General features: G+C 38.2%; 1 non-coding gene across 1 annotated transcript; it reads right to left on the reverse strand.

Annotated features, from left to right (window-relative positions):
* Nucleotides 1-7,832: 7,832 nt before the first annotated feature.
* On the reverse strand, nucleotides 7,833-7,905 carry Trnae-uuc. The gene has a single exon. It is a non-coding gene; the product is annotated as a tRNA-Glu (tRNA).
* Nucleotides 7,906-9,705: the final 1,800 nt, after the last annotated feature.

Consider the following 9,705-nt stretch of genomic DNA (forward strand, 5'->3'; position numbering starts at 1 on the left):
GCATGTTGTAAAATCTATATGCATGAGGGAAATTTGATTGAAATTTGTTTTTACGTGTTCTACTTATTATATTTAAAAATATTAGTTATATTTATTAATATTAATATTAACGAAATAAAATCCAAACTGCATCCGTATAATGAATCGTTATCATATTCATTTATTGTATCGACGTAACGTACCGTTTTTTTGGGGTAGCGAGGAAATCTAGTGAGCATAGTGGTTTAGGGCTGATCCAAGTTTGAGAAACAATAATAATAAAAAAATTTCATTAAATTTGCGGCAACACATGTTAAGGGTTTAACATGTGAATTTGGAACTTTAAGTCAACTCCTTGAAACCCCGATATTTACAGTTAAAAAAAGTAATGAGAAATGGACTGGCATGCGATTCTGACATACGATTTTATGGACGAGATCTCACATACGATTATAAGGCATATAAGATTATCTGGACTAGAAATTCAAGATTTGCCTGAATGGAATGAAGTTTTTGGGATGCTACTTTGCGACTAGGAGCGATCGATATGCTCTTTGAACTTGAAGATTCACATCTCTTTTGATTTCAAATATTCAACAAGAACAAAATTCAGAAATATAAACAATCATGGCCGATAATTTTTTTTTGCATCTCATTCTATTCCTAGCCACAGTTTCCACGTAAATTTTCTTTATAAATTTTATCACGTAGCATATCGTGATAAAATCATTTCAATCTCTTTCCAATTGCTCGTCCCCTCTCAATCATAAAAGATGTTCAACTTCTGCCATGTTTTTTTTTCATAGTTCAAAGATCTCTTGAGATCTAAATTCTATGATAAAATGCCACTTTATAGTTATAGAAAACTCTATGTCATTAATAATTTCTCATTTTTAACCAGATTTTAAATGAAATTATCATAAAGCGGAACATTTTAGTATTTAGACGATTCAGATTACGTTGTTACTAACGCTGCAAATAACGTATTAAAAATTACACCATGTGTGGAAACCATGGTCGGTTGTTGAGCTTTGTAATTAAAAAGTGTGGAAATTACCATTTGTGCTTTTTCATCATGGATAAAGAAATACTTTTAAAAAATTTAATACCCAAGAAAGTTCAAATGCTGTCACTAACACTCCACGAAAGTTATGGGGAAGTTAAAAATGTGGTGAAAAACTCCAACCCTAAAAATTGATTTAAAACATTTACATTCTTACTAAGAAGAATAAAATAAAATAAAATAACAAGCTTTTTTCCAAAGGCAGTTTAAAGTGCACTAAAAAGTAAAATAAAAAGCCTTCCATATCTAGGAGTATAATGTGTGAATGCTAATCCTTATTAATCTACCAGACGGTTCCCATAAATCTAATAAGCAATTCTAGTTAAAAGCGTGTTTTTTAATCTCTTTTTAAACATTTATTATTACTGGCTCAAATTAGCTTGAAGAAAATAAATCGCCGACTACTGCAGCTATAGTATTGTTTTGGCTAATAATAATATACATTACAAAATGAAAACAGCGAGGGAAAAATTGAATTTCAGCGCACTCGCTCAATGAATGCACCCGAAGGCTGGTTTGGATAGGGGAGGGTAAAGCTCACTCCAGACTAAGTGTGAATACCACGAATTCGGTGCGGGGGGCAGATTTTTTCCATGAGTCACCTCGCTCTTCGAGAATTTTACTTAAGAATGTCTTCCTTCACCCAGGACCATACGGTCAGCATCCACTTTTCCACCACTTGGCTTCTTTAGTTTCTCGCATTCGTCAGCTTAAATTGGAGGCGAAAGCGAACATGTCAATACCGCCAGGCTTCCGTGAAAACATATGAATTTAGTTAAAGCTTTCATTTTGATTGCTGTAATGATATTTTTATGGCCCCCCAAATGATAGGTTCTCACATTGGCAGATTCTTCGACGAGGTGTATCCCGAAGATGCCGACTTATTTTTTGATGAAAGTTGAACTGGTTCATTTTTTATCATCGATATCTCTCTCTCTTTATCTTTGCTCCTCGCTGAGATAACCAATGTCTCTCGTTTATGGTCCATAATTGAGGCGATTAATGCGGATATTTTTACCGTTTCTTTGGCCCACCGCCACGAGATCCCATTGAATCGAGGGCACAGGGTTCAAACGACCGAGACTCGCTTGTTTACCATGAAGCATGTCCACGCGAAGGCCCACAAACGACCTCAAAATCGCTGAAAAACGCATAAAATGATCGTTCTATCAAAACAAATTTCTGAGAAAACCTTAGCGCCCCGCCTTATTATATCACGACCCAGATATCACCAACACCACGCACGAAGTATGCTAGGAAAGTAATAAAAACGATTGGTTCATAAGCATGGTGTATGAAAACAATAATTTCTGGCTATTAAAATAATAACTCACTAGGTGATTTGCTTGTTAGACATTGGTTTCGAAAGGTAAGGTGAGATAATTCCACAGAATAAGCACCTGGCGTTTCAATTGCCAACATCCAGGTATGGGAAACGATCTTTTTCCTGACTTACTTCACGCACTGTCTATTTAAACTTGTATTAAACTATAAAATGAAATAATTAATCACATACCAGTCCATTTCTGATTCCTTTTTTAATTGTAAATGTCGGGGTTTCAAGGAGTTAACTTAAAATTCCAAATTCAGCAGTTCAACGCTTTAAGACCAACCGCAATGTGTTGCCGTGAATTTAATCATTTTTTTTTTTTTTAATTATTGGTTCTCAAACTTGGATCAGACCCTAAACCACTATGCTCACTAGATTTCCTCGCTAACCCATTAAACGATACGTTATATCGATACAATAAACGAATATGATAACTATGCATTATACGGATGCAGTTTGGATTTGCGCCATACTTGAGTTTAGAAAGTGTTATTGTGATGGTCTACAGCTTTGATTCCCGTGGGGGTAGTTTAATTCCTTTAGACCTTGCTCTAAAAGCCTTGATTTAGAATCTGTACAGGAAGCAGGAGTTCAAAGATTTGTTATCCCTCTAATATTTCAACTCCTAAAATACGGCGGCTTCAGATTGTAACTTCGAAGAAATCCTTTATACAATCTCGAAATATAGGCACACTTGCTCAGTTGACGGACGGCTTTTGCTTCGGCAATCAGCAGAGGTTAAAGGTCAGCAGGACCGTATTCTATCAATGTAAAATTGGTTTTATATAGCAGTTGGTTAGGAGAAATCGCTTATTAGGACATGGACATATGGGTCACATGTTAGCCTGGTGAAGGCGCTCGTCAGAAAACAGCTCGGCGACAATGTCAAAGGAAACCTTCGGATACGAAGCGTATTTACCGAAATTATGGATACAAATATAAAGAAAATGAGTCTAAATGCAAAGATCATTTGATGCGAGGGTTGAATGAAGAGTTGCATCCAAACAATAAAGGTTTGTTGACTTGTGATGATGATTTCTCTAAAATGAACAAGCCACATACAACGGCAATCATATTTGTACTTAGTGCAAAGGACTGATACTTCTTATGAAGAAAATTAATATAGTCTAGAATAAAGTTCTGGTACTCAGAAGGGTAGGCACGATACATTTTTATCATCATCATGCATTAACAATCGCAGGAGTGCTGGACAAAGCCCTCACTTAAATTCTCCAGTCAGCCTATTTTTTTCAAATTTACCGATGTCACGCCCTTGATAGCTTGTCCGGCCCAGGCCTTCCTTTCCCGTCCACTTTCCCATCAACGATCACCGTCATTATCCCTCACGATAATGCACTAGGTATGTCTTCGCTCCTATCTTTTTCTTGCGTTCACAGAGCACGTATCTCCTCAATCACTCTTCCTGACACATCTCGTCCCGCGCTCTGTCGATACATTTGATCCTGATCGGACTTTTGCAGAGTCGCATTTCGAATGCTTCTACTTTTGACTTCCCACGCCACCGCCTTCGTACATGCTTCGCTGCTATGAAGACGCATTTATCAAATTCAGCATGAGTTTGATTTGATACCCAATTCAGGAAAGTTTCAAGCAAATCAATTCCTCACCACATCTTCAAAACTACATAAGCCATCATTTCAAAGTTTCTCCTTGTATTAATGGGGTACAAATTTTGATAGCCAGTCACATATACTCAATAAATCGACAAAATAGCCACAGTAGCTTGAAAGATACAGAAAAGCTGTTCATCCCAAACTCGAGCCTAAAAGGTCTTAGGGAATCATGGCTTCAAACATCCCGACTAGTGATAAGAGATATATCGCTAACTGTGATTTAATCGCCGTTACTGAAAAGTAGCAGTCACTGCCGGTGACTTAATATTCGAAATCACTGAGATTGTGGAAGCGGCGAACAGGCTGCAACCAATTGATGAGCGATATATCGCTATCTGTGATGAAAGAGAAGTAGCCATCACTGCCAGTGACTCGATCACTATCAAAATACTCGAAATCACTGCGACTGGAAATACGGTAAAGACAGATTCGGTAGCTACCAACTGCAGCGATGTTACGCAAAATAAAAGATGTTTTATTCATATTTAATGATGAATAACATATCCTTTGCGTAATATTCAGCCAGCGACTTGAATATAAAATATGTTAAAAAATGCCGACTGGATTTTAATGATAGCCACTTATCAACTCCTTCACCGTATCAAATTAACTTTACTACCGTAATATTAACTCAGAATCAGAGCTATTTCCCCAAAAAAATATTTTGCCTGATTTTCTAATGTTGAATAAGTCTATTTTTTCCTTTTGCGGAGAAATCATTCATCGGAATTGGACAGCATAGCGGAAATAGCAGCGCCACATCTAACGGCTGACTTTTATGAGTGCACCGACGGGAATCCTGATTCTCGTCAGTAATCGTATTCACAGTTAAGAATCACTGTTTCTGATGAGTAGCAGTCACAGGTAGCGAAGTGATTGGAATATCACAGTTCCACTCATCACTAATCCCGACGTCTCTGCTTGTAATGTCAGCGTAAATTAGAACCTTGTCTGTTTCTTATGCTTTTATTACTTTAATGCTATGCCCCCGAGAATAACCAGCTCGTACTTATGGGAACGAAATTTAAAGAATTTGAGTCAAGAATTCTGAATTATTATTCTCTCTCCTTAATAATATTCCGCCTTTTCTGCACTTCCTCATCACTCACTGAATCAATACAATTGATCTTAAACAGACTTTAAGGAATAACCTTTAAAATCCTTCCATGATCGACTATTCTGCATATGTACAAGTCCTTGACTATCTGACATAAATCCATGTTCCACGTTAATCATCGGATGAATTTTTCTACTCTCGAACACTTTGCAGTGAGAAAATGTAACAGTCTCACACACAGATTTTAGGATATTAAGATTTAGATTTATTTTACTGCCAAGACAACCAAAAATCACCTGCTGCAGTAAGAAAACATTACTTTCTTATTCACAGTTTTTAGGATACCCGAATACATTGGTACATTTTGCTGCCAAGGCAACCAATAATCACCTGCTCGTGCCCGTGACGGCGAAATTTAAAGAATCTGAATTGAGTTCCGGATGACGGCTAAAAGGAGCCTCATCCCATGATTCGAGTCGGCTGGCTCCAGAGCCAAAAACGGACACCGTTCGCGGTCCTAAGAAGCTCTTTCGCGGCGGGCAGTAAAAATCGAGACCGGTGCCTCGATCGGAATGGCAACTAGTACACAGCACCACATGACGGCGGATGATAGAAAACACATTGTGTGAGAGGGCTGGCAGTTACGACCGGAGGTGGCTGAGGTGGGGGGGGGAGACAAATAGATGAGATACGGGTGGGATTGGAGGGTGGGTTGGGGGGACCGTTAAAATGGCGCATCTAGTGGGAATTCTTTTGAAGTGCTTGCTGGACGTGAGCTGTGTTGCGGAGTCTCGGACGTTGCCAAGAGAGTATATTCGCACTCTACGGTGGCGGCGGCGGCGGAGAGCCGCGTGAATGCTGATGACAGTTGCCGGACGCAAAGCGCGTGCTCCCCGTCACGTAGGCCCAAAAATGTTTTCGCACAGTCTGTGGGGCGCGGTTGCAACCTGTTTTTAAACACCGAGGCGCGCGAGAATAGCAAATGGAGGCTGAAAATAATATCTACTACGCAGATAATTATAGCTTGGGGCCTCCGTCGGTGGACTCTTTGATTTTATGAACGCTAAAGGAGATTAAGCACACAGAGAAAATTCTCACGGTTACAGATATTCATTGATTTCATAACCCTGGAAGAAGTAACTGTGGAATAGTACAGGAATGGTTATTCTAATCAGAAAGTAATAGCCAAATATTATGAAATATACTTTTGCAGATAATTTAATATGCATTCCAACTGATTACATACATGTTTTTAATGCTCAGCTATAGCTCCAATACTCCCTAGATAGGTTTAATATTTTGGGTCCCTGATAAATGAGTATAAAAAGCTATGAAATTGTATATTCATGTGCTAAAACAGCGATAGCATACATTATTTAATGTATTTACCTCACAATCCCTTGGAGCAATGTTTTAGACTGTCAGTTATTTAGACTCTGAATGTTTCCGCACTTCTTAGTTGCGCGGTTTTGACCTATTTTTAAACACCCGGCGTGAGAGAACTGCAAATAAAGAATACGCTGCTGATATTTACGGTTTGATAGAATTCTTAGATACAACGGTAAAAAAATCCATTACGAAATTCAATTTGGTTGAAGATATTTTAAGATGTTAGGCAAAAGTAAATTTGTCTGGTTACAGATCCATTCATATACAGCGTAAATAGTAACTCTGAAATTCTCGAGATATAACGCAAATTATCGGAGTTCACTTAATTTCCTTTTTGGATTAGGGAATACTTACTGTTTTTTTAGAATGGTTATTAGGGTAAAATCAAAATTTAAGTAGTCATAGAAAAATTATTTGAACATTATTATTATTATTCCGAACATACTTCAGAGCGGAAAAGTAAGTGTAATTAACGACTGAATACCGTTGAATATAGTAGGTTATTGAGCATCAGTATTGCTATTATTGTTATCAGAAACACAATCGCCTTTGGATGTTTAATTAAATATTAGTAATACTCACTTTTATAATTTGGAGCACAAAGAAGGAATTACATTTTTTCACTCAATGTTACTTAGGGAACGGTGGAAACCGGTTTTTAAACACCCCAGGCGCAAAAATAGGAAATAGAGAACGAGGAAAAGGACTAAAAAAGAAAAAAATATAGTTTGAATGCTTCTGAACATTGGTTTACACATTAAATGATTAACAGCGTAATTCGACATAGTTACAAATTAGCATGAATCAATTGTATGTTTCCATACCATTATAGATTAATTTGGTGGAGTTATGAATAACTCCAGGATATTTATAAACTTACAGCGCAGATTGCTTGATGGGGAAAAATAACTATTTCACCCGTATTTTATGCAAGAAAAACTCGAAATCCTTCACATCATTGAAGTCTTCACCGGTTCTCCACCGGGTTGCGAAGACTGCAAGTGATGACGCGACTTTTCAATGCCTAACTCTGGCATCATCTCCAGGATGCATAATTCCGGGTTGAAAGTTAGAAATGTAGTATAACCTCTGTCTTCGCTCAGGCCACTCCTCTTTTGTCTGTTACCGCACTTTAATAATTCTTTAATGGTTCAAATAATTTCCGGTTGACAGGATTTCCAACCTTTGCTGAGCCCATATCCTCCGCCTTGGTTACAATACTTTTTTACGTAGAGTGAGTTTACTGAATTTATAGATTCTCTATAGTGATTTTCAACTGGAAATTAATTAAGAATAATTGGATGAAACAAGTGATTTTGTTCGCCGTGACGCGCACTGGTGCACATTTACATACACCAAGGATTAAGTACGCCATGAATTTGGCTTAGCCGGGATTCGAACCCGGATCTCCCGATTGAAGGCCGGGCGTGCTAGCCAATTACACCACCAAGCTTCAGGATGGGTTTCACTGAAGAAGTAGTTGACACCACAAGTCCACTCTGTGACGCGTGCGATGGAGGTCGTGCTTCACGCCTGACCGGCAATCGGGAGAACCGGGTTCGAGTTCCGGATAAGCGAAATATTACTCCATGGCGAAATTAATCACTGGTGTACAAATAGATTGATTGCTTTGTATCTGCAATTTTAGCTGCGGATGCACTTACCTCACATTAGTCGACAAAAATTCCAATAATCGCGATTACTACGCCGCTAACTTAATTAACTACTTGAAATACGTGTGACGGAGGCAACAACCGCACGTAGAAATGTGTATGCGTTAGCGGCAGATGTGATTATTTGAAACGTGCCAGGAGTTTTCGGAAAAAGAACTAAAATTATCATCTATCCAATATTGTTAACATCGTTCTTTAAGTCAATTTCGAGGAGAGATTTAAATAGATGACGTGAAAAACATTAAACAATTCCGATTACTATATATACGATCGTCGAGTCGTGATGACGAAATATAGGGGTACTAAAACGGGACGGTTTGACGATTTGTTTATCCCTTTATAGATGAAAAAATCACTCACTCCAACAATATTTCAAACATAACCTAGGTAGGTATGTTCTGGCAAGGGCGATTTGAAATTTTTGTTACTATTACAATCCTTCCAATTTACTCTAACATTTTTGCTCTTTCCTTGTTTTCAAGAATTTAACCTTATAAAGGACAGATATATGCAGAGAGAAATGAGATATCCTTCCGAAACAATATGCTTGTCATACACCTCTTTTTCCAACGTAATCCCAACATTTCATCAATTAAATCCAGCTTCAATTTATTGCACAGAAAATCAATTGATCTCTTTCAATTCTCCGATAATAACTGCCAAATACATCATTAAAGCATCTCAGCACCCAGTTTGAGTAAAGGTCGCAGAAAAACTCGTGTTGCAGTTAAAACCCGGGGCGGCGTAAAACAATTTCGCCGTCGAGCAAATAATTTATTTGACACAATGAAGTGAATGGATTTCCTTAACAAATTTCCAAAACACTTACTCTCGATAACATCCTTGGAGGCAGTATGGCTCAAATAGCCTCCTGTGTAGGTCAAGTTCAATATCAAAATGGCACTTACTTTTCAAAATCCACCTCTTAGGTCAATCAGTGTGATACAGGACGGCAAGTCGGGAATTATGGCGGCATGGTAGAGCTGAGCAGAATGATAAGGCTACATTTTCAGATCTGAGCGCTTTTGACTCAATTGGAGTTGACTTAGCACGACGAAGTCTATCCTCATATGGCAAGCCAACCCTCGTAAGGAAACATGGCGATGGTTGCATTCTGAAATTTGGTAGGCTGCGCTTTTCCCTTATGATAATATAACACTCCTACATTTGCATGTAAATTTTAATCAAGTGGTTGAATTTTCGACGTTAGATCAGGTATGTTGCCGTTAAGTTCAGTTATTTCTCAACTAAAGGCTTAATAATAAAGGTAAATAAAAAATGAAGCATCTGAGCTTTTCCCGGTGAATAGCGTGGATGGAAGCTTCTCGGGTTTCCAACCGGGTCAGGGTCTGCATGGTGTAGGCCGACGTTTCGTTGGGAGACTTTCCCAACATCCTCAGGGCTGACGATGAGCCCTGAGGATGTTGGGAAAGTCTCCCAACGAAACGTCGGCCTACACCATGCAGACCCTGACCCGGTTAGAAACCCGAGAAGCTTTCATCCTAAATAAAAAATAATTTATGGAAATAATGTGGCATTAATTTGTGAAAATTTAGCTTGCATTATCACCGAAAGTAATT

The sequence above is a fragment of the Ischnura elegans genome, chromosome 6 (assembly GCF_921293095.1).
Source record: "Ischnura elegans chromosome 6, ioIscEleg1.1, whole genome shotgun sequence".
Taxonomy (NCBI): Eukaryota; Metazoa; Arthropoda; class Insecta; order Odonata; family Coenagrionidae; genus Ischnura; species Ischnura elegans.